Raw genomic sequence first — 6,742 nt, forward strand, 5'->3', positions numbered from 1 at the left:
GAGTACCTTAGATGATGCTACGATTTTAGATGTAATGACCTAAACTTAGTTCTATACAAAGAAATAGATGTCACTATCTATTTTTTAAAATTAAACTATTTTGCTCTTTGTTATCACCATGATTTCCTAGCTCTTTCATGCTTGCGTAGACATGTGTTAGCATAATAGCTAAGGATAATGAGTCATTTGACAGTGAACCAGATTCGGAGAGGCAATCTGCATGTCGTTTTTTAACAGAGAGTGCAACAAAATAATGACACTCACTTTGTAGTTTCCTTTCATGGTGTCATTGAGGTCTGGAATTATCATCTTACAGCCAACTGCTGGGAACTACTGTGTTTTGGGACATGGAGAATTTGGCACAAGCAGCCTGAAGTCTCAGTGTGATATGAATTGTTTCCATCATATTTCTATTTCCCATACATATTATGAAAACACTTCTTTTAAATACATTAAAGGAATATTATTTTTTTTAAAAAAGCTCTCTTTATCTATGTAAAGTATTCTAAGTTAAGGGAGTAACTGCCACACATTGTAGACGGCCTAGAATACTAGTTCAGTTTCAAGAGCTTGAAACTGGGGCAAGGGGGCCTCCTTTTCTCTCCATTGGCACCCCTGCCAACCTTGCTAAAACACTATATTGAATTTCCTCAAAGCAAGGGAAAACAAAAGCCTTTTATATTGCCATGTATTTTAAAACCAATGGCTTCGTTTGCATAGTTCTATTTATTGCGTAATTAAAAAGAAAAAAGACTATTTGTGCTTAGAGGAAAATTCTCTTGAAATGTTGTTGCAAACCTTGTAAAATACAACCCATGGGGTGGGGGGGCGGAAACAGCTTTCTTTTTCATGAAAAAAAAACAATTTATAAAACAATTAAATCTTAAGATAGACATTCTAATAATTTTAGAACTAGTATTCTATGTGAAATGTATGTATTAGTTTTCAATGAAGTGAAAAATATTCAGCAGAGATGAAAGTATGCCACACTTCATATTTTATTCATGCTCTTTACAAAGGGTGTGACATCTTCGAAGATAGAATTGATAGAAAATGAAAGTATATGTTAAAAAAAAATCTTAGGCAATGACAACTATCACATATGCTAAAATTTGGCTTGCTCTGTCCTTGCTAAAGGGCTCAGGCAAATTTAAGCTCTCACAATATTTATAGATTCCACACATGTAGAAAAAATATTCAAAGACAAAAAAATTAATAAGAAAAAGAAAAATAAGAGGCTCTCTCTCTTAATTTCCTCATTTAAGACAATCTCCTCAAAGCTAGAGGGTGGGGAAAATATTTCATTTGTAAAACTTGTAGTCTCATTGTATCAAATACACAGAAGGCAGATTATTAAAAGTTGTAACCCCAAGTACAGAAGTCTTGAGCTTTGGCTGGTAACAACAATTGCAGAATACCTACTGCAAGGAAACTGAGGTTAAAAAATCAGCTTGAAAAAAATATTTAGCAACCTCACCTAGACTTATTACTGACATCTTTCAGAGAGGATAGCCTAAGTAGCTTACGGATCATATCATTATTTCTATGGATCATATTCGCAAACTGTCACTGAATTTTACATCTTGGTTCTTTCTGGTTAGGTCAGATCTGAAGAGACCTGTATGAATTTCAATTTCTATTTTATTTTATTTTTTTAAAAATCAAACAACCAGACCGTGAGTCGTTTTAAAAATTGGGTGAATTTTTAATTCTACAGTTTTAATTGTGTTTAGTATATAATGTTTCCTATTGAGAAACTTATGAGAGCTGGTAATTAACAGGTTTAAAAAAAATTATGTTGAATGTAGTAATTTTCCAAAGTTCTCTTTCGAGGTACTCATTTGACTGGTAGATGACTGAAAAGTGTTACCTTCAAATTCAGTTTATTTGACTCATTTTGGCAGGCAGGAAGCACCTTTCTCTGAAAATGTCATGTAGAACTTCACTCTAAACTTCCCATTTAGATAGTGCCATAATGTCATTATGATGTGTGAAAGTTTATAAAACATTTCTACATTTTTTATTCTATTTGGTGCTTATAACAACCCTAAAGTAGTGAAAACAGACACTACTGTCCTGTTTTGTAAAGTTCCAGAAGTAAACTAACATATCCAAGGACACAGAGCTGTTAAGGTAAGCTTTGAACTTCAAACTTTTATGACCCCTAATCTCAAGCTTTTTTTATAACCTTAGAGTAAAATATTCTAGATCCTTTTTTAACTTGAAGTATAACTGACACATATATTAATTTTAGGTGTACAACATTATGATTCAATATTTGTATACACTGTGAAATGATCACAGTAAAAAGCTCGATCCTTTCATAGGCAATCTCTTACTGCCACCAGCACTACTCATCTCTCATCAAACCCTGCTACTGGGCTCAATGGTGGCTGGCCTTCCAGAGTCACAAGGAAAAGTAGGGAAGACAGAGGCCAGTCTAAGCTCATGATGCTTACTGGCCTCTTGGCAACTAGGTATGTGCTGTTGCAGTTTTACCTCAAAGGAGTAAAATTTAGTAAAGTTTAAATAGATTAGGACCATCTTTTCCACAATTCCTTCCCATCATCCATCACCATAGCAACCCACATGCCAAAGCAGCAGAAGTTTATCAGGAAAGATGGCAAGAAAGTGCTAGCAAGTACAGCCTCCATTCCTAGTTCCAAAGTTATGTCCAGGTTTTTGGCTGGTGCTCAGTCTCCCTGCTTCCCAACATCATGAGACATTCAACTCTTGCCCATGAGCACTGGAAAAGTCCCAGATGGATCCCAATACTCCCAACATTTGGCATCAAAGGTCCCACTTGGATTTCCCCATGATCATCCCACTTGGATTTCCCCATGACCTTCCCGATATCCAGCCCCCATAGCTATGAACAATGCTAACGTTACATAAATGCTACTGGTAAAAAAAAAAAAAGAAAGAAAGAAAAGAAAGAAAAGAAAAGTATTTTTCTTGTAATAGATTGCACAGATTTTAAAAAAATATTGCCAATTGTTACTGAATGGCCCTTATAATAATGAACAAAAAAAAGTTATTGAGCATTTTTCAGATGCCAGGCAGTGTACTGAGAGCTTTATGTGCATTATATCACTTAATTCTTATAGACAGTTCATGAGATAAGTATTATTCTTTTTCCCATTTTACAGATGAGAAAACTAAGACCCAGAAAATTAGTCACTTGTCCAAGCTCACCTCATTCTGAAGTCTGCTCAATCTGAAATTAATACAGCTACTCCTGCTTTCTTTTGATAATGTTGGCATGGTATGGCTTTCTCCATCCATTACTTTTAATGATGTGATATGGGGAAAGGGACGTGTTTTGCAGTCCTGAGATTAGGTCTTTGTGAGCCTGGACCTCTGAACCATGAACTTTACAAGTGCTGCTCTTTTTTCCCCCCGTTCTTAGGTGGCTAGATTGGACTGGAGCTAGGTATTTTTTTCCTCTCCTGCAAGGAAGGCTAGAGCTGGCTAGAGCTGTACACGTCTCCTTCCCCAGGTCATTTGGGCTCTGATAAAACTCCAGCTGGTTAGCCTCCGGTCAAAGAATTTTTCTCGAGGGCAAACCTTATTAAGGAGAACATAATTATCTTACATATTTCAAAATGATTTCTTTTCTCCTCCCCCTGCCATGGGAGAAACTGGTAGATATCAAGGAGATTAAACTTATAAAAGTATGGGGTCCTCCTGATAACTGGGTCCTCTGGCGTTTTTAATCTCTCAGATTTGTCTATAGTGAGCCTCCAGTAATTTGTCAATTACAGTTCAGGTATTCCTACCCTGGCCCTGGTTCCCAAGCGGGTGTCTGTTCTCGTAGGTTGTGATTCTCTGCACTTACCTGTTGGTTTCTTCAATTTTGACAGCAGTGGTTTGCCTTGTGACTTCCTTCTCTAATGCATCTAAGAAGAGTTGTTGATTTTTCAGTGTGTTCAGCCTTTGATTTTAGGAAGAAGTGCAAATTTCCAAGCTTCTGATATGCAGGACCAGAAACCAGAAGTCCCCATATGTCCTTTAGAAATGAGAAATGTTGAGATTAAAACCTGTTTCTTTCCTTCTTTCTCTCTGTAGATTTGTAGCAGCCATAATTATCAGTGAAAGAATTTATTCATAGAAGAATCTGTATGTATATAATCTTGGTATGAAAAGAAATATCTTAAATATGTTAGATAATTTGAGACATTATGACATAGTAGTGAACTGAATGACGTTTGGAGGCAGACATATTGCAGTTTTTTTTATTTTTATTATTATTTTTGTGATATAGTCATCTTTATTTAACCTACATTTTTTATTTTTTATTTTTTTCACATTGCAGTTTAAATAGTGGCTTGCCATATATGATCTGTATGGTCTTGAGCAAGATATTTAACCTATCTGAGTTTCAGTTTTACATCTTTTAAAAAATAGATAATATAGAAATATAAAAATATAATATAAATCTTTTAAATAAATATGTACAAGTAGAATATAATATAAAAATATAAAATTCGAAAATATAAAATATATTTTTGAAAAGGATAATAATGTCTATATGCGGAAAAGAGTTAAAAGACAGCATAGAAAGACATAGCAGTCCTGAGATCTCTATTCTTTGAAAGGCCTGCTTGCAAGGTTGGCCATTGGTTGGCACCTGGGTTGCTGGGTTTTGGGAGAGTTCCTACCATTCTCTTGTAAGAGTGGCTCACTATGCTTAAACTTTTTGTGCAAATGGTATAGTTTTTGCTGAACACCTGTTTTCCTTCTGGGAGTCTGGAGTTTTGGTACATGCTAAGCAGAGAGTGCCTATTTGAGTAGTCCCTGATAAAAATCCTGGGCAGTGAGTCTCTAACGAGCTTTCCTGATAGATACCATCTTACATGTGTCATCACAACTCATTGCTGGAGGGATTAACACGTCCTATGTGACTCTGTTAGGAGAGGACTCTTGAAAGCTCATGGTTTTCTTCAGACTTTATCCCATGCACCTTTTTCTTATTGATTTTTGTTTGTATCTAGGACTGTAATAAATCATAGCCATGAGTATGACTATATACTGAGCCGTGAGTATGACTATATACTGAGCTGTGAGTATGACTATATAGAGTCTTGTGAGTCCTCCCAGTAAATCATTAAACCTGGGAGTGGCCTTGCAGACCTCTTGTACAACCTCCTTTACTGGATTTTTCTAAGTATTAAATGTGATCACACAGCATAATATTATAGCAATAAGTAATAATAAACACTAATAAATGATAGTCAGAAGTATTATTTATCTTGCGATAACCTGGTGAATTTGAGTCTTTTGCTAAAGGACATGGAACAGAAAAATGGCACTAGCCAAACTTGAACTTATCTGAACACTTTCCAAAGTGGATTCTCTTAAAATAATCATGAATAAGTACTAGGCTTTTATTTATAGTAGAACAATTAGGATACTGTATTACTACTTGGCCCCTTCTGCTAGGTTTGAGTCAATGAAAACATTACACATACCAGCCAGATATAGTCTCAGACATCGTGTGTGTGTGTGTGTGTGTGTGTGTATGTGTGTGTGTGTGTGTTAGGGAAACACTTTACCATTCTGACCCTTTGAGAAAATAATTTGCCCTAGCCACTTCCTGTGTTTAAAGAATTGTAATATATTAATATCTGACAGGAGCCTATTTGAGATCAAGACATGAGAACAACAGGATGTACTTTTTTCTTGTTAAGGTAGAAGTCTCATGCCTGGTTGATCAACTAGGAAGTTTGATTTTTTACGTGCCTCAAGAAGAAAACGTCCTAGGTAGTTTAGGGAGTTGTATTCTCCAGTTTTTATTTACCTCTCTGGGTCTGTACATGCAAATCGATGTACTTATGCTGGGCCCATCAGCTTTCATTTATCTTCATTGTCATGTTTATCAAAAATAGATGAAAACTTGAAGCCATATATGTATGTTTTGGTTACTGTTCCATCTTATATAATCGAGGACATGAAAGTTACCAAATTTGTGTAGGGCCTTGTGCAGAAAAGCACTTCACATCAAATCAGACTGAGGTACGAGTAGCCCTGTCATTTTGGGCCACATGATCCTGCAGACTTCATGGTGTTGGGGATATCAGTGGTGGGAAAGATGCTGTATGGATTTTGTGGCAAGATGGGAGAATCATAATTCAGGGCCTTGGGAATTGGGAGCAAGGCCATGCTATCTGCAGTAGAGAATCATATGCCTTTTAAAAACTGCTCCTGCCATGCTACAGGAGTCTGATAGAGACAGAAAGTCCGTCAATGGTCACTAAGTGACTATGCAATGACACCTCATCATGAACTAGGGCAGATCAAACAAATCATAAGATAAGAAGGTCCTAGCAGCAAGCCATCATAAAATGAAAATCCAGGGTTGAGCATAAGCAGGACCAGAAGACAGAGGAAGCTACATGAGCGGTAGCCCAGAAACCCCATGGTACCCCAGGGCCCCTTCTCAGCTCACACCCATGGCTGTATGGGGGATTCTGCATGACCAACTGAAGGAAGAGAAAAGAGGCCAAGTTTGCTTTGCAGATGGGTTCACCTATATGTAAATGCAAGCTGGAAATGAATGGTAGCTTCTCTACAGCCACCCTTAGTGGTGGCCTTGAAAGACAATGGCAAGAGAAAGTGCTCCCAGTGGATAGAGCTTTGAGTGGTGTCATTGTTCGTGCATATTGTATAGAAAGAGAAGTAGCCCGAGATTAGAATACATACAAACTCACGGGCAGTGGCGAATGGCCTGGCCACTTAGCCA

The 6,742-nt window shown here is 36.9% G+C and overlaps 1 pseudogene; it reads right to left on the reverse strand.

Moving 5' to 3' along the window:
* Positions 1-6,742, reverse strand: part of LOC111746391 — a 10,271-nt pseudogene that overhangs the window by 1,578 nt on the left and 1,951 nt on the right.

The sequence above is a fragment of the Pteropus vampyrus genome, unplaced genomic scaffold (genome assembly GCF_000151845.1).
Source record: "Pteropus vampyrus isolate Shadow unplaced genomic scaffold, Pvam_2.0 Scaffold186, whole genome shotgun sequence".
Classification (NCBI taxonomy): Eukaryota; Metazoa; Chordata; class Mammalia; order Chiroptera; family Pteropodidae; genus Pteropus; species Pteropus vampyrus.